The 22,924-nt window shown below is 37.9% G+C and overlaps 1 non-coding gene across 1 annotated transcript; it reads left to right on the forward strand.

Moving 5' to 3' along the window:
* Positions 1-17,603: 17,603 nt before the first annotated feature.
* LOC122317609 lies at positions 17,604-17,711 on the forward strand. Its single transcript, XR_006244537.1, has one exon. It is a non-coding gene; the product is annotated as a small nucleolar RNA R71 (small nucleolar RNA).
* Positions 17,712-22,924: the final 5,213 nt, after the last annotated feature.

Consider the following 22,924-nt stretch of genomic DNA (forward strand, 5'->3'; position numbering starts at 1 on the left):
CAAATCGAGGAATGAAACAATAGATGGGCTTCTTTGTGTAAATTGGTCCAATGCAAGAACTAAACAAGTATGGTCAAGGTGGCGTGTAAACGATGAAATTTTCCTTATGAAAATGGTCTAAAAGGCTTCGGCCAGGGGCCAACTTGTCGCAACGGCCATGAAGGATCGCCTTGGCGCCGATTGGCATTGATTCGAGCATTATCGACATGGAAGTGTGTCATGTCTTTGATAATGCCTAATCTTCTAATTCAATCTTAGAATGTTGGAAAATGACAAGAACATCAATATGATCAGAATGAAAATAATGGTTACAAACAACAAAAAAGGAAATTAAACTCAAAACATTGTTGAGAGATGACTAAATCTTGTGCAACTCGATTACATCCTCTGAATCGAGCTAAAAGCTTAACGATGCGGTACATGGGGAACCGTAGGGGAATGTGGCACTTTTTGAAGTTGAGGAAAGTAAAATGTAAGGTTTTTGTTGGCTTCAAATCGAAGAATGAAACAAAAGATTGGTTTCTTGTTGTAAATTCGTTCAATGCCAGAGCTGAACTAGTATGGTTGAGGTGGGGTGCAAACGATGACATTTCGGACGAGGAAATGGTGTAAATGGCATGGGCTAGAGGCGGACTTGTCGCAATGCACAAGAAGGAGAACTTAGGTCGGATTGGCAGTGATTTCAGCATTATTCACATGGCTTTTGTTTTATTGACAAGTTTTGGATCCAGCCTAAGCTTCTAAGTCAATCTTAGAATGATGAGAAATAACAAAGAAAGTAATAAGATCCGTATAAAAAATGTTACAAAGAACTAAAAAGGAAATTAGGCCCAAAACATTGTTGAGAGATTACTAATCTTGGGTAAGTCAATTACTTCCCTTAATTCAACCTAAAAGGATAACCACGGGTAGATGGGGAATGTTAGAGGCATGTGGCACTTGTTGGACCTGGGGGAAACTAAATGTAAGGTTTATGTGGTCATCCAAATCGAGGAATGAAACAATAGACGGGCTTCCTTGTGTAAATTGGTCCAGTGCAAGAACTAAACAAGTATGGTCAAGGTGGGGTGTAAACGACGAAATTTTCCTTGTGAAAATGGTCTAAAAGGCTTCAGCTAGGGATCAACTTGCCGCAACGGCCATGAAGGATCGCCTTGATGCCGATTGGCAGTGATTCGAGCATTATCGACATGGAAGTGTGTCATGTCTTTGATAAAGCCTAATCATCAAATTCAATCTTAGAATGTTGGAAAACGACAATAAAATCAATATGATCAGAATGAAAAAAATGGTTACGAAGAACAAAAAAGGAAATTAAACTCAAAACAATGTTGAGAGATTACTTAATCTTGAGCAACTCGATTACATCCTTTCAATCAAGCTAAAAGCTTAACGATGCGGTAGATGGGGAACCTTAGGGGAATGTGGCACTTCTTGAAGTTGAGGAAACTAAATTGTAAGGTTTATGTTTGCTTCAAATCAAAGAATGAAACAAAAGATTGGTTTCTTGTTGTAAATTCGTTCAATGCCAGAACTGAACTAGTATGTTAGAGGTGGGGTGCAAACGATGACATTACGGATGAGGAAATGGTGTGAATGGCATGGGCTAGAGGTGGACATGTCGCAATGCACAAGAACGAGAACTTTACTTGAATTGGCGGTGATTTCAGCATTATTCGCATGACTTTTCTTTTGTTGACAGGTTTTAGATCCAGCCAAAGCTTCAAAGTCAATCTTAGAATGATGAGAAAAAACAAAGAAAGTACTAAGATCCGTATCAAAAATGTTGCAAAGAACTAAAAAGGAAATTAGCCCAAAACATTGTTGAGGGATTACTAATCTTGTGTAAGTCAATTACTTACCTTAATTCAACCTAAAAGTATAACCACGGGAAGATGGGGAATGTTAGAGGAGTGTGGCACTTGTTGGACTTGAGGGAAACTAAATGTAAGGTTTATGTGGGAATCCAAATCGAGGAATGAAACAATAGACGGGTTTCTTTGTGTAAATTGGTGCAGTGGAAGAACTAAACTAGTATGGTCAAGGTGGGGTGTAAACGATTAAATTTTCCTTAAGAAAATGGTCTAAAAGGCTTCAGCTAGTGGCCAACATGTCGCAACCACCATGAAGGATCGCCTAGGGGCGGACTTGTCGCAATGCACAAGACGGAGAATTTAGGTCGGATTGGCGGTGATTTCAGCATTATTCTCTTGGCCTTTCTTTTTAATGACAGGTTTTGGATCCAGTCCTAATCTTCTAAGTCAATCTTAGAATGATGAGAAACAACAAACAAAGTAATAAGATCCGTATAAAAAATGTCATAAAGAACTAAAAAGAAAATTAGGCCCAATACATTGTTGAGAGATTACTAATCTCGTGTAAGTCAATTACGTCCCTTAATTCAACCTAAAAGGATAAGCACGGGTAGATGGGGAACGTTAGAGGCGTGTGGCACTTATTGGACCTGAGGGAAACTAAATATAAGGTTTATGTGGGCATCCAAAGCGAGGAATGAAAGAATAGACGGGTTTCATTGTGTAAGTTGGACCAGTGCAAGAACTAAACAAGTATGGTCAAGGTGGGGTGTAAAGGATTAAATTTTCCTTATGAAAATGGTCTAAAAGGCTTCGCGTAGGGGCCAACTTGTTGCAACGGCCATGAAGGATCGCCTTGGCGCCGATTGGCGTTGATTCGAGCATTATCGACATGGAAGTGTGTCATGTCTTTGATAATGCCTAATCTTCTAATTCAATCTTAGAATGTTGGAAAACGACAAGAACATCAATATGATCGGAATGAAAATAATGGTTACGAACAACAAAAAAAGGAAATTAAACTCAAAACATTGTTGAGAGATGACTAAATCTTGTGCAACTCGATTACATCCTTTGAATCGAGCTAAAAGCTTAACGATGCGGTACATGGGGAACCGTAGGGGAATGTGGCACTTTTTGAAGTTGAGGAAACTAAAATGTAAGGTTTTTGTTGGCTTCAAATCGAAGAATGAAACAAAAGATTGGTTTCTTGTTGTAAATTCGTTCAATGCCAGAGCTGAACTAGTATGGTTGAGGTGGGGTGCAAACGATGACATTTCGGACGAGGAAATGGTGTAAATGGCTTGGGCTAGAGGCGGACTTGTCGCAATGCACAAGAAGGAGAACTTAGGTCGGATCGGCAGTGATTTCAGCATTATTCACATGGCTTTTGTTTTATTGACAAGTTTTGGATCCAGCCTAAGCTTCTAAGTCAATCTTAGAATGATGAGAAATAACAGAGAAAGTAATAAGATCCGTATAAAAAAGGTTACAAAGAACTAAAAAGGAAATTAGGGCCAAAACATTGTTGAGAGATTACTAATCTTGGGTAAGTCAATTACTTCCCTTAATTCAACCTAAAAGGAAAACCACGGGTAGATGGGGAACGTTAGAGGCATGTGGCACTTGTTGGACCTGGGGGAAACTAAATGTAAGGTTTATGCGGTCATCCAAATCGAGGAATGAAACAATAGATGGGCTTCTTTGTGTAAATTGGTCCAATGCAAGAACTAAACAAGTATGGTCAAGGTGGCGTGTAAACGATGAAATTTTCCTTATGAAAATGGTCTAAAAGGCTTCGGCCAGGGGCCAACTTGTCGCAACGGCCATGAAGGATCGCCTTGGCGCCGATTGGCATTGATTCGAGCATTATCGACATGGAAGTGTGTCATGTCTTTGATAATGCCTAATCTTCTAATTCAATCTTAGAATGTTGGAAAATGACAAGAACATCAATATGATCAGAATGAAAATAATGGTTACAAACAACAAAAAAGGAAATTAAACTCAAAACATTGTTGAGAGATGACTAAATCTTGTGCAACTCGATTACATCCTCTGAATCGAGCTAAAAGCTTAACGATGCGGTACATGGGGAACCGTAGGGGAATGTGGCACTTTTTGAAGTTGAGGAAAGTAAAATGTAAGGTTTTTGTTGGCTTCAAATCGAAGAATGAAACAAAAGATTGGTTTCTTGTTGTAAATTCGTTCAATGCCAGAGCTGAACTAGTATGGTTGAGGTGGGGTGCAAACGATGACATTTCGGACGAGGAAATGGTGTAAATGGCATGGGCTAGAGGCGGACTTGTCGCAATGCACAAGAAGGAGAACTTAGGTCGGATTGGCAGTGATTTCAGCATTATTCACATGGCTTTTGTTTTATTGACAAGTTTTGGATCCAGCCTAAGCTTCTAAGTCAATCTTAGAATGATGAGAAATAACAAAGAAAGTAATAAGATCCGTATAAAAAATGTTACAAAGAACTAAAAAGGAAATTAGGCCCAAAACATTGTTGAGAGATTACTAATCTTGGGTAAGTCAATTACTTCCCTTAATTCAACCTAAAAGGATAACCACGGGTAGATGGGGAATGTTAGAGGCATGTGGCACTTGTTGGACCTGGGGGAAACTAAATGTAAGGTTTATGTGGTCATCCAAATCGAGGAATGAAACAATAGACGGGCTTCCTTGTGTAAATTGGTCCAGTGCAAGAACTAAACAAGTATGGTCAAGGTGGGGTGTAAACGACGAAATTTTCCTTGTGAAAATGGTCTAAAAGGCTTCAGCTAGGGATCAACTTGCCGCAACGGCCATGAAGGATCGCCTTGATGCCGATTGGCAGTGATTCGAGCATTATCGACATGGAAGTGTGTCATGTCTTTGATAAAGCCTAATCATCAAATTCAATCTTAGAATGTTGGAAAACGACAATAAAATCAATATGATCAGAATGAAAAAAATGGTTACGAAGAACAAAAAAGGAAATTAAACTCAAAACAATGTTGAGAGATTACTTAATCTTGAGCAACTCGATTACATCCTTTCAATCAAGCTAAAAGCTTAACGATGCGGTAGATGGGGAACCTTAGGGGAATGTGGCACTTCTTGAAGTTGAGGAAACTAAATTGTAAGGTTTATGTTTGCTTCAAATCAAAGAATGAAACAAAAGATTGGTTTCTTGTTGTAAATTCGTTCAATGCCAGAACTGAACTAGTATGTTAGAGGTGGGGTGCAAACGATGACATTACGGATGAGGAAATGGTGTGAATGGCATGGGCTAGAGGTGGACATGTCGCAATGCACAAGAACGAGAACTTTACTTGAATTGGCGGTGATTTCAGCATTATTCGCATGACTTTTCTTTTGTTGACAGGTTTTAGATCCAGCCAAAGCTTCAAAGTCAATCTTAGAATGATGAGAAAAAACAAAGAAAGTACTAAGATCCGTATCAAAAATGTTGCAAAGAACTAAAAAGGAAATTAGCCCAAAACATTGTTGAGGGATTACTAATCTTGTGTAAGTCAATTACTTACCTTAATTCAACCTAAAAGTATAACCACGGGAAGATGGGGAATGTTAGAGGAGTGTGGCACTTGTTGGACTTGAGGGAAACTAAATGTAAGGTTTATGTGGGAATCCAAATCGAGGAATGAAACAATAGACGGGTTTCTTTGTGTAAATTGGTGCAGTGGAAGAACTAAACTAGTATGGTCAAGGTGGGGTGTAAACGATTAAATTTTCCTTAAGAAAATGGTCTAAAAGGCTTCAGCTAGTGGCCAACATGTCGCAACCACCATGAAGGATCGCCTAGGGGCGGACTTGTCGCAATGCACAAGACGGAGAATTTAGGTCGGATTGGCGGTGATTTCAGCATTATTCTCTTGGCCTTTCTTTTTAATGACAGGTTTTGGATCCAGTCCTAATCTTCTAAGTCAATCTTAGAATGATGAGAAACAACAAACAAAGTAATAAGATCCGTATAAAAAATGTCATAAAGAACTAAAAAGAAAATTAGGCCCAATACATTGTTGAGAGATTACTAATCTCGTGTAAGTCAATTACGTCCCTTAATTCAACCTAAAAGGATAAGCACGGGTAGATGGGGAACGTTAGAGGCGTGTGGCACTTATTGGACCTGAGGGAAACTAAATATAAGGTTTATGTGGGCATCCAAAGCGAGGAATGAAAGAATAGACGGGTTTCATTGTGTAAGTTGGACCAGTGCAAGAACTAAACAAGTATGGTCAAGGTGGGGTGTAAAGGATTAAATTTTCCTTATGAAAATGGTCTAAAAGGCTTCGCGTAGGGGCCAACTTGTTGCAACGGCCATGAAGGATCGCCTTGGCGCCGATTGGCGTTGATTCGAGCATTATCGACATGGAAGTGTGTCATGTCTTTGATAATGCCTAATCTTCTAATTCAATCTTAGAATGTTGGAAAACGACAAGAACATCAATATGATCGGAATGAAAATAATGGTTACGAACAACAAAAAAAGGAAATTAAACTCAAAACATTGTTGAGAGATGACTAAATCTTGTGCAACTCGATTACATCCTTTGAATCGAGCTAAAAGCTTAACGATGCGGTACATGGGGAACCGTAGGGGAATGTGGCACTTTTTGAAGTTGAGGAAACTAAAATGTAAGGTTTTTGTTGGCTTCAAATCGAAGAATGAAACAAAAGATTGGTTTCTTGTTGTAAATTCGTTCAATGCCAGAGCTGAACTAGTATGGTTGAGGTGGGGTGCAAACGATGACATTTCGGACGAGGAAATGGTGTAAATGGCTTGGGCTAGAGGCGGACTTGTCGCAATGCACAAGAAGGAGAACTTAGGTCGGATCGGCAGTGATTTCAGCATTATTCACATGGCTTTTGTTTTATTGACAAGTTTTGGATCCAGCCTAAGCTTCTAAGTCAATCTTAGAATGATGAGAAATAACAAAGAAAGTAATAAGATCCATATAAAAAAGGTTACAAAGAACTAAAAAGGAAATTAGGGCCAAAACATTGTTGAGAGATTACTAATCTTGGGTAAGTCAATTACTTCCCTTAATTCAACCTAAAAGGAAAACCACGGGTAGATGGGGAACGTTAGAGGCATGTGGCATTTGTTGGACCTGAGGGAAACTAAATGTAAGGTTTATGTGGTCATCCAAATCGAGGAATGAAACAATAGACGGGTTTCCTTGTGTAAATTGGTCCAGTGCAAGAACTAAACAAGTATGGTCAAGGTGGGGTGTAAACGATGAAATTTTCCTTGTGAAAATGGTCTAAAAGGCTTCAGCTAGGGGCCAACTTGTCGCAACAGCCATGAAGGATCGCCTTGATGCCGATTGGCAGTGATTCAAGCATTATCGACATGGAAGTGTGTCATGTCTTTGATAAAGCCTAATCATCAAATTCAATCTTAGAATGTTGGAAAATGACAAGAAAATTAGTATGATCAGAATGAAAAAAATGGTTACGAAGAACAAAAAAAGAAATTAAACTCAAAACATTGTTGAGGGATGTATAAATCTTGTGCAACTCGATTACATCCATTGAATCAAGCTAAAAGCTTAACGATGCGGTGGATGGGGAACCTTAGGGAAATGTGGCACTTCTTGAATTTGAGAACTAAAATGTAAGGTTTATGTTGGCTTCAAATCGAAGAGGGAAACAAAAGATTGGTTTTTTGTTGTAAATTCGATCAATGTCAGAAGTGAAATAGTATGGTTGGGGTGGGGTGCAAACGATGACATTTCTGATGAGGAAATGGTGTAAATGGCATGGGCTAGAGGCGGACATGTCGCAATGCACAAGAACGAGAACTTTGCTTGAATTGGCGGTGATTTCAGCATTATTCGCATGGCTTTTCTTTTGTTGACAGGTTTTAGATCCAGCCAAAGCTTCAAAGTCAATCTTAGAATGATGAGAAAAAACAAAGAAAGTACTAAGATCCGTATCAAAAATATTGCAAAGAACTAAAAAGGAAATTAGCCCAAAACGTCGTTGAGGGATTACTAATCTTGTGTAAGTCAATTACTTACCTTAATTCAACCTAAAAGTATAACCACGGGAAGATGGGGAATGTTAGAGGCGTGTGGCACTTGTTGGACTTGAGGGAAACTAAATGTAAGGTTTACGTGGGAATCCAAATCGAGGAATGAAACAATAGACGGGTTTCTTTGTGTAAATTGGTGCAGTGGAAGAACTAAACTAGTATGGTCAAGGTGGGGTGTAAACGATTAAATTTTCCTTAAGAAAATGGTCTAAAAGGCTTCAGCTAGTGGCCAACTTGTCGCAACCGCCATGAAGGATCACCTTGGTGCCGATTGGCGTTGATTCGAGCATTATCGACATGGAAGTGTGTCATGTCTTTGATAATGCCTAATCATAAAATTCAATCTTAGAATGTTGGAAAACGACAAGAAAATCAATATGATCGAAATGAAAAAAATGGTTACGAAGAACAAAAAACGAGGTTAAACTCAAAACATTGTTGAGAGATGACTAAATCTTGTGCAACTCGATTACATCCTTTGAATCGAGCTAAAAGCTTAACGATGCGGTGGATGGGGAACCTTAGGGGAATGTGGCACTTCTTGAATTTGAGGAAACTAAAATGTAAGGTTTATGTTGGCTTCAAATCGAAGAGGGAAACAAAAGATTGGTTTTTTGTTGTAAATTCGATCAATGTCAGAAGTGAAATAGTATGGTTGGGGTGGGGTGCAAACGATGACATTTCTGATGAGGAAATGGTGTAAATGGCATGGGCTAGAGGCGGACATGTCGCAATGCACAAGAACGAGAACTTTGCTTGAATTGGCGGTGATTTCAGCATTATTCGCATGGCTTTTCTTTTGTTGACAGGTTTTAGATCCAGCCAAAGCTTCAAAGTCAATCTTAGAATGATGAGAAAAAACAAAGAAAGTACTAAGATCCGTATCAAAAATATTGCAAAGAACTAAAAAGGAAATTAGCCCAAAACGTTGTTGAGGGATTACTAATCTTGTGTAAGTCAATTACTTACCTTAATTCAACCTAAAAGTATAACCACGGGAAGATGGGGAATGTTAGAGGCGTGTGGCACTTGTTGGACTTGAGGGAAACTAAATGTAAGGTTTATGTGGGAATCCAAATCGAGGAATGAAACAATAGACGGGTTTCTTTGTGTAAATTGGTGCAGTGGAAGAACTAAACTAGTATGGTCAAGGTGGGGTGTAAACGATTAAATTTTCCTTAAGAAAATGGTCTAAAAGGCTTCAGCTAGTGGCCAACTTGTCGCAACCGCCATGAAGGATCACCTTGGTGCCGATTGGCGTTGATTCGAGCATTATCGACATGGAAGTGTGTCATGTCTTTGATAATGCCTAATCATAAAATTCAATCTTAGAATGTTGGAAAACGACAAGAAAATCAATATGATCGAAATGAAAAAAATGGTTACGAAGAACAAAAAACGAGGTTAAACTCAAAACATTGTTGAGAGATGACTAAATCTTGTGCAACTCGATTACATCCTTTGAATCGAGCTAAAAGCTTAACGATGCGGTGGATGGGGAACCTTAGGGGAATGTGGCACTTCTTCAATTTGAGGAAACTAAAATGTAAGGTTTATGTTGGCTTCAAATCGAAGAGGGAAACAAAAGATTGGTTTTTTGTTGTAAATTCGATCAATGCCAGAACTGAACTAGTATGGCTGGGGTGGGGTGCAAACGATGACATTTCGGATGAGGAAATGGTGTAAATGGCATGGGCTAGAGGCGGACATGTCGCAATGCACAAGAAGGAGAACTCTGGTCGGATTGACAGTGATTTTAGCATTATTCGCATGGCTTTTCTTTTTTATTGACAGGTTTTGGATCCAGCCTAATCTTCTAGGTCAATCTTAGAATGATGAGAAACAACAAACAAAGTAATAAGATCCGTATAAAAAATGTCATAAAGAACTAAAAAGAAAATTAGGCCCAATACATTGTTGAGAGATTACTAATCTTGTGTAAGTCAATTATGTCCCTTAATTCAACCTAAAAGGATAAGCACGGGTAGATGGGGAACGTTAGAGGCGTGTGGCACTTATTGGACCTCAGGGAAACTAAATGTAAGGTTTATGTGGGCATCCAAAGCGAGGAATGAAAGAATAGACGGGTTTCATTGTGTAAATTGGACCAGTGCAAGAACTAAACAAGTATGGTCAAGGTGGGGTGTAAAAGATTAAATTTTCCTTATGAAAATGGTCTAAAAGGCTTCGCGTAGGGGCCAACTTGTTGCAACGGCCATGAAGGATCGCCTTGGTGCCGATTCGCGCTGATTTGAGCATTATCGACATGGAAGTGTGTCATCTCTTTGAAAAAGCCTAATCATCAAATTCAATCTTAGAATGTTGGAAAATGACAAGAAAATCAATATGATCGAAATGAAAAAAATGGTTACGAAGAACAAAAAAGGAGGTTAAACTCAAAACATTGTTGAGAGATGACTAAATCTTGTTCAACTCGATTACATCCTTTGAATCAAGCTAAAAGCTTAACGATGCGGTAGATGGGGAAGCTTAGGGGAATGTCGCACTTCTTGAAGTTGAGGAAACTAAATTGTAAGGCTTATGTTTGCTTCAAATCGAAGAATGAAACAAAAGATTGGTTTCTTGTTTTAAATTCGTTCAATGCCAGAACTGAACTAGTATGGTAGAGGCGGGGTGCAAACGATGACATTACCGATGAGGAAATGGTGTGAATGGGATGGGCTAGGGGCGGACTTGTCGCAATGCACAAGAAGGAGAACTTAGGTAGGATTGGCGGTGATTTCAACATTATTCACATGGCCTTTCTTTTATTGACCGGTTTTGGATCCAGCCTAATCTTCTAAGTCAATCTTAGAATGATGAGAAACAACAAAGAAAGTAATAAGATCCGTATAAAGAACTAAAAAGAAAATTAGGCCCAAAACATTGTTGAGAGATTACTAATATTGTGTAAGTCAATTACTTCCCTTAATTCAACCTAAAAAGATAAGCACGGGTAGATTGGGAAAGTTAGAGGCGTGTGGCACTTGTTGGACCTGAGGGAAACTAAATCTAAGGTTTATGTGGGCATCCAAATCGAGGATTGAAACAAGAGACGGGTTTCCTTGTGTAAATTGGTCCAGTGCAGGAACTAAACATGTATGGTCAAGGTGGGGTGTAAACGATGAAATTTTCCTTATGAAGATGGTCTAAAAGGCTTCGGCTAGGGGCCAACTTGTCGCAACGGCCATGAAGGGCCTTGGTGCCGATTGGCATTGATTCGAGCATTATTGACATGGAAGTGTGTCATGTCTTTGATAAAGCCTAATCATCAAATTCAATCTTAGAATGTTGGAAAAAGACAAGAAAATCAATATGATCAGAATGAAAAAAATGGTTACAAAGAACAAAAAAGGAGGTTAAACTCAAAACATTGGTGAGAGATGACTAAATCTTGTGCAATTCGATTACACCCTTTGAATCAAGCTAAAAGCTTAACGATGCGGTAGATGGGGAACCTTAGGGGAATGTGGCACTTCTTGAAGTTGAGGAAACTAAATTGTAAGGTTTATGTTTGCTTCAAATTGAAGAATGAAGCAAAAGATTGGTTTCTTGTTGTAAATTCATTCAATGCCAGAACTGAACTAGTATGGTAGAGGTGGGGTGCAAACGATGACATTACGGATGAGGAAATGGTGTGAATGGGATGGGCTAGGGGCGGACTTGTCGCAATGCACAAGAAGGAGAACTTAGGTCGGATTGGCGGTGATTTCAGCATTATTCACATGGCCTTTCTTTTATTGACAGGTTTTGGATCCAGCCTAATCTTCTATGTCAATCTTAGGATGATGAGAAACAACAAAGAAAGTAATAGATCCGTATAAAAAATGTTATAAAGAACTAAAAAGAAAATTAGGCCCAAAACATTGTTGAGAGATTACTAATCTTGGGTAAGTCAATTACTTCCCTTAATTCAAACTAAAAAAGATAACCACGAGTAGATGGGGAACGTTAGAGGCGTGTAGCACTTGTTGGACCTGAGGGAAACTAAATGTAAGGTTTATGTGGGCATCCAAATCGAGGAATGAAACAATAGACGGGTTTCTTTGTGTAAATTGGTCCAGTGCAAGAACTAAACTAGTATGGTCAAGGTGGGGTGTAAACGATGAAGTTTTCCTTGTGAAGAGGGTCTAAAAGGCTTCGACTAGAGGCCAACAAGTCGCAACCGCCATGAAGGATCGCCTTGGTGCCGATTGGTGGTAATTCAAGCATTATCGACATGGAAGTGTGTCATGTCTTTGATAATGTCTAATCTTCTAATTTAATCTTAGAATGTAGGAAAATGGCAAGAAAATTAATATGATCAGAATGAAAAAAATGGTTACGAAGATGAAAAAAAGAAATTAAACTCAAAACATTGTTGGGAGATGACTAAATCTTGTGCAACTCAATTACATCCTCTGAATCAAGCTAAAAGCTTAACGATGCGGTAGATGGGGAACTGATACCCCCAAAGAATAACGCGGTAGTTGTAGCACAGCTTTGGGGTGTCAATTCCACAGGGAGACAAATTAAAAGAATAGCAAGAGGAACAAAGAAACTAAAGAAAAAATATTAAATAAGTAAATGAGAACAAAGATTAATTTTAAATGTAAATTCAAGTGAACCAAAGTGATTAACAGAAAAAGTACTCAAATTTAGCAAACAGTAGAGCGTCGGGAATCCCTTGCACAAATCTGGTATTTTAATTATTCTTAATTTATTGGATAACTCAATTAGGAACTCAATTCCCGCAATTCCCAATCGAAAGGTATAGATTTATAAACCAGACTTAAATCAAATGTAACCCTTTGAAAAAACATTCACCACTTTTAAAAAACGTGAATTACTACCCCTATTGATAAAATCCAATGACGACAATATACTCAGGAAGCGATATTACAGCAAAAAACTAAATCAATATAGATAAATAATTGATCCAAACATAATCAAAGAACTAATCCATTCAATAGAAAAAGCATGACTGAATCCATAAACACAATAAATTCTATGATTATTCGGAGAAGAAAACATTAACGATGAATTGAGTATGATAAAACAAAAGAGTTTTAGCAATTGAAAATCAAATACATGAATTAAGAATAAATTAGAAATACCATCTAATGTGCAAGTTCATCCCTAACCCTACTTGAGAATTTAGTTACCCATAAATATAATGGACAACAAAAATCTCCAGAGAAAACTGAAACGAACGGTGGCCATGGAAGTGATTTTCTCCTCTCTTCAGATCTACCTCTTGTGCCTCTTCCTCCCCTCCATTTCGTGCTAATGATATGCTTATATAGGGTAAGAAAGAAACCCTAATGTCCTCTTGATTTCCGCATAAAAAAATCACCTAAGTTTTAGGACTTATCTTGGCAGCCACGTACAGCCTTCAGGAGTTCGAATTTGGAAATCCTTATTAGATACAAAGTTATAGCCCTTTAAGATAGCTTTCCAATGCATTAAGAATCGCATCAATCAGATATATGAGTAAAAAGATAAAGTCAAAAGACTAAAGTATGTCCAGACTGTCTCCTAGCGAATTTCGGACTTGGACTTCTTGTGGTTTCATTTTGTGATTTTTTTTCTTTTTCTTTTCTTCCAAATTGCTCTCAAACCCCATGAATGTCCTCCTTTGAATTTGGCTAGGCTTGACTTGCTCTTTTATAAACTCTGAAATTAGACATAAAAAAACTGCTTAGGAGTATCCCAACATAAATAGAAATTCAATTTAAGAATACACATTAATTCCTATGATTTCTATTCACATTTTAGTATTTTAGTCCAATAATAGAGTATATAGAGTGCACTTTCGCACACTCATCACACCCCCCAACTTACTCCTTGCTAGTCCCTAGCAATCTTCATGTCAAAACAACGAAAGAGACCAAAGAAAATCACACAGAAAAGCCATCAAGTCACACTTTCCAGATTCACATATCAAAACAATCTAAGGAATCCAATAACCCATCAAGATCAATCCACCTATAGCAATCCACAGAGTGTGTGTGTGTTTTCCAAGCCATAACCATCGTACCACTAACCTTGACACATGCAACATCAAGAACATCTTAAGCAAAAGGTTCAACTCCATAACTCACGGGTATAATAGTGTTTCGTGTAAGGGCTCTCTCTATGGAGTTGACAATGGGTGTGTATATTCACTCTCATAGAAAATTAGGCAATTATGTACAAGCAACAAGCAAACATTGATCTTATGATAGGAACACTAACAAATGAGACTTCCATCAATCTTTTCAACAGCTTATTTAGGATTAGAATGGTTAACACAAAAGGTTGTAATGTGGCTTGGTTTTGGGGTTATATGAAAAAAAAGGATGAAAGGGATTCAAAAACTTCCAAGTACATACAAATGAAATTTTATTAAATATCTCAATAGACCACACTTCTCACTTAATATACTCTCCAACTTTTCAGATCATCAAATAATAATGCTTTTCCTTCTTCTTCCTTTTTTTTTTTCAACAATTTGATGGACAAACACATGCCACTTTTGTATTCTTTCCATCTATAACAACTTCTTTTTTTTTTTTTTTTTTTTTTTTGGAGCTCACTCAATTGAACACTTTGCAACTTGTACTCTTCTCTTTTTTTCCGTCGTCTTCTTCTTCTCTTTTTTTTTTAATTGAAAATGATAAAATTAAAGAAAGAAAATACAAATTCCACACCTAGTATACACTTGGAAGTAAAAAGGATAAGAAAATCTGTGTATAGGTTATACTCCAATGTGGAGAGGCATGGATGATATGGGCATATGAAAAGAAAAAGCTACAAGTGTTTTATTGGCTCAAAGTTGGCTACTAGGGGTCTATAATGGAAAGGATAGCTTGAAAGGCTCAAACGTTAATCCTAAGTTGACCTTCGTCATATCCCAAGTATATCCACCATTGTACCGCAAACCATGTAATGATATTCTCAAAAGAAGTGCCCAATTCAACAGATCAATGAACGCTTATCACAATTTACTGCATTTGTATGCTCTCAATCCTCTCCAAACTCACATGAAAACTTAAGCAAAAGAGTTCTCTAGCTACATGTGTTAAACCACCATCTTACCACAAAGCTTGGATAAGTGCATTAAGGATTCTGCGAATGTTTCAGCAAAAAATGATCTGGTGGGTTTGATGAATTCACGAAGATGGCTATGAATGAGAATGAGTACACATGTGAAAATGATGCACGTATGATGCAAATTAAAAAAAATTGACACATGAAAATATGCCACAGAGTTCCAAAAAGCATTTTAAAAACTGAATTTGTACCACCACCCCCCAACTTAAATGAAACATTGTCCTCAATGTTTAAGAATCAAAATTGAATGGGGAGTAACTGAAAATGGTAGAATACACCTGATGAGTGACGTGGGTAGCTCCCTAAACACCAAAGATGGTAATCTGAAATGACAAAATGAAACTATCCTGCAATCAAAAACAAAGAAAACAACAGTAAACAAAAAGGAAAAGAAAGAAAATAAGAAAAAACAAAAACAAAACAAAGCAAAACAAAATAAATAAAGAAACACATACCTTGGTGGTGTGGTCAAGGTTGATAGACTGGATCCACAAGTGGAATGTCTTCCACTTCCGAAACTTGCCCATCAATTAATATTTTAAGGCGTTGACCATTTACTTTAAAGATCCGACCATCCTTAGGATCTTCTATTTCTACCGCCCCATTTACAAAAACATTTTTCACTAGAAATGGGTCAGTTAAACCGAAGTTTTCCTTTGTGCTTGTGAGATCCAAAATCATATAAGCATATTCGATCATTAGGTTTAAACCTCCTCCTAAGAATATTTTTATCATGAAACGTTTTCATTTTAACCTTATAGACTTTAGACTTAGGCAAAGATTTCAATTTAACTCTTGGTACTTTCATACTTACAGGAATCTGTTTTCCACATTTCTTAGGCAACTCCTCAAATTTCTGTTGCCAAACCTGTGTGCCATAATCCTGAGTTTCATCAAAAATAGCACAAATATCAATAACATCAGATAAATCACTAACAGATGTATTAAACTCAGAATTCACAAGGGAATATTGAAGGGGATCAAAATCATGAGTTGTGTGAACTCCCTTGTCTATGAGTGCATCAATCATATACATTTGGTGGCACTCGTCATCTGTTGGCTGCTTCTCAATATGGAAAATGTTGACCTCCATGGTCATGTTTCCAAAGATAACTTCATCAACCCATTCCTACAATTTATAAGTGCATTAGCCGTAGCAAGGAAAGGTCTACCTAATATGAGAGGAACTTTAGAGTTAGACTCAACAACTGATTGAGTGTCCAAAATTAAGAAATCAACAGGATAATAAAACTTGTCAATTTGGATCAAAACATCCTCAACTATCCCCCTCGGTTTCTTAATTGAACGATCAGCCAACTGAAGCACGACAGAAGTAGGCTTAATTTCACCCAAACCAAGCTGCAAATAAATGGAATAAGGCATCAAATTAACACTAGCTCCTAGATCTAGCAAGGCTTGCCCAAACTCATGATTCCCAATATTACATGCAATGGTTGGACAACCAGGATCCTTGTACTTAGGAGGAATTCGCTGCTCAATTAGAGCACTAACCTGCTCTGTCAGAAATGCTGTCTTCTTAACATGGTGCTTCCTCTTAACTGTACACAAATCTTTAAGAACTTTTGCATAAGTGGGAACTTGTTTAATAACATGCAAAAGAGGAAGGTTAATCTTTACCTGCCTGAGGTTCTCCAAGATTTCATTACTAGGATCCAAAGTTCGTATACCAGATTATAAAGCTTGAGGAAATGGTACCTTAACTGGACTCTTGATTACCTCGGCATCCTTGGGGAATTCGGTGCTATCATTGCTTTGTTCCTCTTCAACATCCTCTTGCTTATCAGTTGTTGGGATGTGTAAGGACTTACCACTTCTTGTCATAATGGCATGAACTTCTTTTAAATTTTTTTGTGCCATATGCTGACCTTGGGGTGCAGATTGAGCTTGAGAAGGAAACTTGCCACACTCATTCACACTCAAGGAGCTCATTATCTTGGATATATGATTCTTTATCTCTTTGTTTTCTTCAACAACCTGCATAATCAAAGATTCGAACTTGTGATTAGTTTTACTCTGTGCCTCAATAAAAGCATGCAAAGTGTATTCTAAAGGACTCCTAGAAGATGAAGGTGCATGATATGGTGCATGATATGATCTAGGGGGTTGTGCAGGCGGCTGGTTTTTAGACTTCCAGCTAAAATTGGGGTGATTACGCCACTCAGGATTGTAGGTATTAGAGAAATGTGTAAAAGGCTTCTTGTACACCTAAGGCATTACATTGTTCCTCATACATCCCTCTCATCTCAGCAAATATGGGACACTCTTGGGCAAGATGATCTACCCCGCCACACACAAAACATGGTCCAAAAGACTCTGCATGATTAGCCACGTGTGTTGGCTTTAAGTCTTTATTCTTCAACACTTCTAGCTCCCTAGTGAGCATCTCAACCTTAGCCTTTAGGTTATCTTCTTCCCTGAGATGGTAAATTCCACCACCATTTAGGTTTCCTGCAGGTCGTGACCTATTTGTGCTCTCAGTAGCACTAGGTCCAATCCAAGTGTGAGCTTTTTCAGCAAGCTCATTGAGGTATTCTATGGCCTCATCAGGATCTTTCTGTAAGAACTCACCATTACACATCATCTCCACAAATTGACGCTCTCTAGGTGTAAGTCCCTCATAAAAATAGCTCACTAAGCGCCAATTCTCATACCCATGGTGAGGACACATACTCAATAGCTCCTTAAATCTCTCCCAAGACTGATACAAAGTCTCACTATCCTTTTGTACAAAGGTGGAGATTTGTCTTTTTAAAGCATTGGTCTTATGTTGGGGAAAGTATTTATTAAAAAAGACCTGAGTCATCTCATTCCATGACCCAATAGATCGTGGTCTCAAAGAGTACAGCCAACTCTTAGCTCTATCCTTCAAAGAGAAAGGAAAGAACTTAAGTCTCACAATGTCATTAGTTGCATTTTGACTATGAAAAGTCGCAACTACTTCCTCAAACTCCGTAATGTGTACATATGGATTTTCATTTTCCAAGCCATGAAAAGTAGGGAGTAACTGTATCATCCCTGTTTTAAAATCCAATTGGCGAATATTAGCTGGAAACATGATGCATGATGGTGTGGTTGTGCGTGTAGGGTGGAGGTAATCCTGAAGGGTCCTAGTGGGTTGATCTTCATATCCACTCATTTTCTCAAAATTAGAAGAATTATCAAACAAATGATCAGAAAAATTAAACTCTGACACTAACACAGGTCTACAACCAAACCGACCCAAGGCGTCTCTATACCTGTGCATGCAAGGTAGAGAAAAACCCAACACTAAAAAAAAAACTACAAAAAGAAAAAGAAAATAAAAAAAAGATGCAGCAAGCTAAAATAGGGAACGAAGTTACCGCCTTTACAAACTGTTGAAAAGAAAAACTATCTCACAATTCTTCTACCGTCTCCCCGGCAACGACGCCAAAATTTGATTACGTCCAAAGAATAACGCGGTAGTTTTAGCACAGCTTTGGGGTGTCGATTCCACAGGGAGACAAATTAAAAGAATAGCAAGAGGAACAAAGAAACTAAAGAAAAAATATTAAATAAGTAATAGAGAACAAAGATTAATTTTAAATGTAAATTCAAGTGAAGCAAAGTGATTAATAGAAAAAGTACTCAAATTTAACAAACAGTAGAGCGTTGGGAATCACTTGCACAAATATGGTATTTTAATTATTCTTAATTCATTGGATAACTCAATTAGGAACTCAATTCCCGCAATTCCCAATCGGAAGGTATAGATTTATAAACCAGACTTAAATCAAATGTAACCCTTTGAAAAAACATTCACCACTTTAAAAAAACGTGAATTACTACCCCTATTGATAAAATCCAATGACGACAATATACTCAGGAAGCGATATTGCAGCAAAAAACTAAATCAATATAGATAAATAATTGATCCAAACATAAATATAGATAAATATAGATAAATCTATATATAGATCAATATAGATAAATAATTGATCAGAATGAAAAAAAATGGTTACGAACAACAAAAAAGGAAATTAAACTCAAAACATTGTTGAGAGATGACTAAATCTTGTGCAACTCGATTACATCCTTTGAATCAAGCTAAAAGCTTAACGATGCGGTATATGGGGAACCTTAGGGAAATGTGGCACTTCTTGAATTTGAGGAAACTAAAATGTAAGGTTTATGTTGGCTTCAAATCGAAGAATGAAACAAAAGATTGGTTTCTTGTTGTAAATACGTTCAATGCCAGAACTAAACTAGTATGGTTGCATTGGGGTGCAAACAATGAGGAAATGGTGTAAATGGCATGGGCTAGAGGCGGACTTGTCGCAATGCACAAGGAGAACTTTGGTGGGATTGGTGGTAATTTAAGCATTATTCACATGGCTTTTCTTTTATTGACAGGTTTTAGATCCAGCCAAAGCTTCAAAGTCAATCTAAGAATGATGAGAAAAAACAAAGAAAGTAATAAGATCTGTATCAAAATTGTTGCAAAGAACTAAAAAGGAAATTAGGCCCAAAACATTGTTGAGGGATTACCAACCTTGTGTAAGTCAATTACCTCCCTTAATTCAACCTAAAAGGATAACGACGGGTAGATGGGGAACGTTAGAGTCGTGTGGCACTTGTTGGACTTGAGGGAAACTAAATGTAAGGTTTATGTGGGAATCCAAATCGAGGAATGAAACTATAGACGGGTTTCTTTGTGTAAATTGGTGCAGTGGAAGAACTAAACTAGGATGGTCAAGGTGGGGTGTAAACGATGAAATTTTCCATGTGAAAATGGTCTAAAAGGCTTCGGCTAGGGGCCAACTTCTCACAACGGCCATGAAGGATCACCTTGGTGCCGATTGGCGTTGATTCGAGCATTAACGACATGGAAGTGTGTCATGTCTTTGATAATGCCTAATCTTCTAATTCAATCTTAGAATGTTGGAAAACGACAAGAAAATCAATATGATCAGAATCAAAGTAATGGTTACGAAGAACAAAAAAGGAAATTAAACTCAAAACATTGTTGAGAGATGACTAAATCTTGTGCAACTCGATTACATCCTTTGAATCGAGCTAAAAACTTAACGATGCGGTACATCGGGAACCTTAGGGGAATGTGGCACTTCTTGAAGTTGAGGAAACTAAAATGTAAGGTTCTTGTTGGCTTCGAATCGAAGAATGAAACAAAAGATTGGTTTCTTGTTGTAAATTCGTTCAATGCCAAAACTGAACTAGTATGGTTGAGGTGGGGTGCAAACGATGACATTTCGGATGTGAAAATGGTGTAAATGGCATGGGCTAGAGGCGAACTTGTCGCAATGCACAAGAAGGAGAACTTAGGTCGAACTGGCGGTGATTTCAGCATTATTCACATGGTTTTTCTTTTATTGACAGGTTTTGGATCCCGCCTAAGCTTCTAACTCAATCTTAGAATGATGAAAAAAAGAAAAGAAAGCAATAAGATCCGTATCAAAAATGTTACAAAGAACTAAAAAGGAAATTAGGCCCAAAACATTATTGAGGGATTACTAATCTTGTGTAAGTCAATTACTTCCCTTAATTCAAACTAAAAAAGATAACCACGGGTAGATGGGGAAAGTTAGAGGAGTGTAGCACTTGTTGGATTTGAGGGAAACTAAATGTAAGGTTTATGTGGGCATCCAAATCGAGGAATGAAACAATAGACGGGTTTCTTTGTGTAAATTGGTCCAGTGCAAGAACTAAACTAGTATGGTCAAGGTGGGGTGTAAACAATGAAGTCTTCTTTGTGAAAATGGTCTAAAAGGCTTCGGCTACAGGCCAACTTGTCGCAACCACCATGAAGGATCACCTTGGTGCCGATTGGTGGTGATTCGAGCATTATCGACATGGAAGTGTGTCATGTCTTTGATCATGTCTAATCTTCTAATTCAATCTTAGAATGTTGGAAAACGACAAGAAAATTAATATGATCAGAATGAAAAAAATGGTTACGAAGAAGAAAAAAAGAAATTAAACTCAAAACATTGTTGAGAGATGACTAAATCTTGTGCAACTCGATTACATCCTTTGAATCAAGCTAAAAGCTTAACGATGCGGTGGATGGGGAACCTTAGGGGAATGTGGCACTTCTTCAAGTTGAGGAAACTAAATTGTAAGGTTTATGTTTGCTTCAAATCAAAGAATGAAACAAAAGATTGGTTTCCTGTTGTAAATTCGTTCAATGCCAGAACTGAACTAGTATGTTAGAGGTGGGGTGCAAACGATGACATTACGGATGAGGAAATGGTGTGAATGGTATGGGCTAGGGGCGGACTTGTCGCATTGCACAAGAAGGAGAACTTAGGTCGGATTGGCGGTGATTTCAGCATTATTCACATGGCCTTTCTTTTATTGACAGGTTTTGGATCCAGCCTAATCTTCTAAGTCAATCTTAGGATGATGAGAAACAACAAAGAAAGTAATAGATCCGTATAAAAAATGTTATAATGAACTAAAAAGAAAATTAGGCCCAAAACATTGTTGAGAGATTACTAATCTTGGGTAAGTCAATTACTTGCCTTAATTCAAACTAAAAAAGATAACCACGGGTAGATGGGGAAAGTTAGAGACGTGTAGCACTTGTTGGACCTGAGGGAACTAAATGTAAGGTTTATGTGGGCATCCAAATCGAGGAATGAAACAATAGACGGGTTTCTTTGTGTAAATTGGTCCAGTGCAAGAACTAAACTAGTATGGTCAAGGTGGGGTGTAAACGATGAAGTCTTCTTTGTGAAAATGGTCTAAAAGGCTTCGGCTAGAGGCGAACTTGTCGCAACCACCATGAGGGATCGCCATGGTGCCGATTGGTGGTGATTCGAGCATTATCGACATGGAAGTGTGTCATGTCTTTGATAATGTCTAATCTTCTAATTCAATCTTAGAATGTTGGAAAACGACAAGAAAATTAATATGATCAGAATGAAAAGAATGGTTACGAAGAAGAAAAAAAGAAATTAAACTCAAAACATTGTTGAGAGATGACTAAATCTTGTGCAACTCGATTACATCCTTTGAATCAAGCTAAAAGCTTAACAATGCGGTGGATGGGGAACCTTATGGGAATGTGGCACTTCTTGAATTTGAGGAAACTAAAATGTAAGGTTTATGTTGGCTTCAAATCGAAGAGGGAAACAAAAGATTGGTTTCCTGTTGGAAATTCGATCAATGCAAGAACTGAACTAGTATTGTTGGGGTGGGGTGCAAACAATGACATTTCAGATGAGGAAATGGTGTAAATGGCATGGGCTAGAGGCGGACATGTCGCAATGCACAAGAAGGAGAACTTCTGTCGGATTGGCAGTGATTTCAGCATTATTCGCATGGCTTTTCTTTTATTGACAGGTTTTAGATCTAGCGAAAGCTTAAAAGTCAATCTTTGAATGATGAGAAAATACAAAGAAAGTAATAAGATCCGTATCAAAAATGTTACAAAGAACTAAAAAGGAAATTAGGCCCAAAACATTGTTGAGGGATTACTAATCTTGTGTAAGTCAATTGCTTACCATAATTCAACCTAAAAGTATAACCACGGGAAGATGGGGAACGTTAGAGTCGTGTGACACTTGTTGGACCTGAGGCAAACTAAATGTAAGGTTTATGTGGGCATCCAAATCGAGGAATGAAACAATAGACGGGTTTCTTTGTGTAAATTGGTGCAGTGGAAGAACTAAACTAGTATGGTCAAGGTGGGGTGTAAACGATGAAATTTTCCTTGTGAAAATGGTCTAAAAGGCTTCGGCTAGGGGCCAACTTGTCGCAACGGCCATGAAGGATCGCCTTGGTGCCGATTGGCGTTGATTCGAGCATTATGGACATGGAAGTGTGTCATGTATTTGATAATGCCTAATCTTCTAATTCAATTTTAGAATGTTGGAAAACGACAAGAACATCAATATGATCAGAATGAAAATAATGGTTACGAACAACAAAAAAGGAAATTAAACTCAAAACATTGTTGAGGGATGACTAAATGTTGTGCAACTCGATT

The sequence above is a fragment of the Carya illinoinensis genome, chromosome 7, assembly GCF_018687715.1.
Source record: "Carya illinoinensis cultivar Pawnee chromosome 7, C.illinoinensisPawnee_v1, whole genome shotgun sequence".
Classification (NCBI taxonomy): Eukaryota; Viridiplantae; Streptophyta; class Magnoliopsida; order Fagales; family Juglandaceae; genus Carya; species Carya illinoinensis.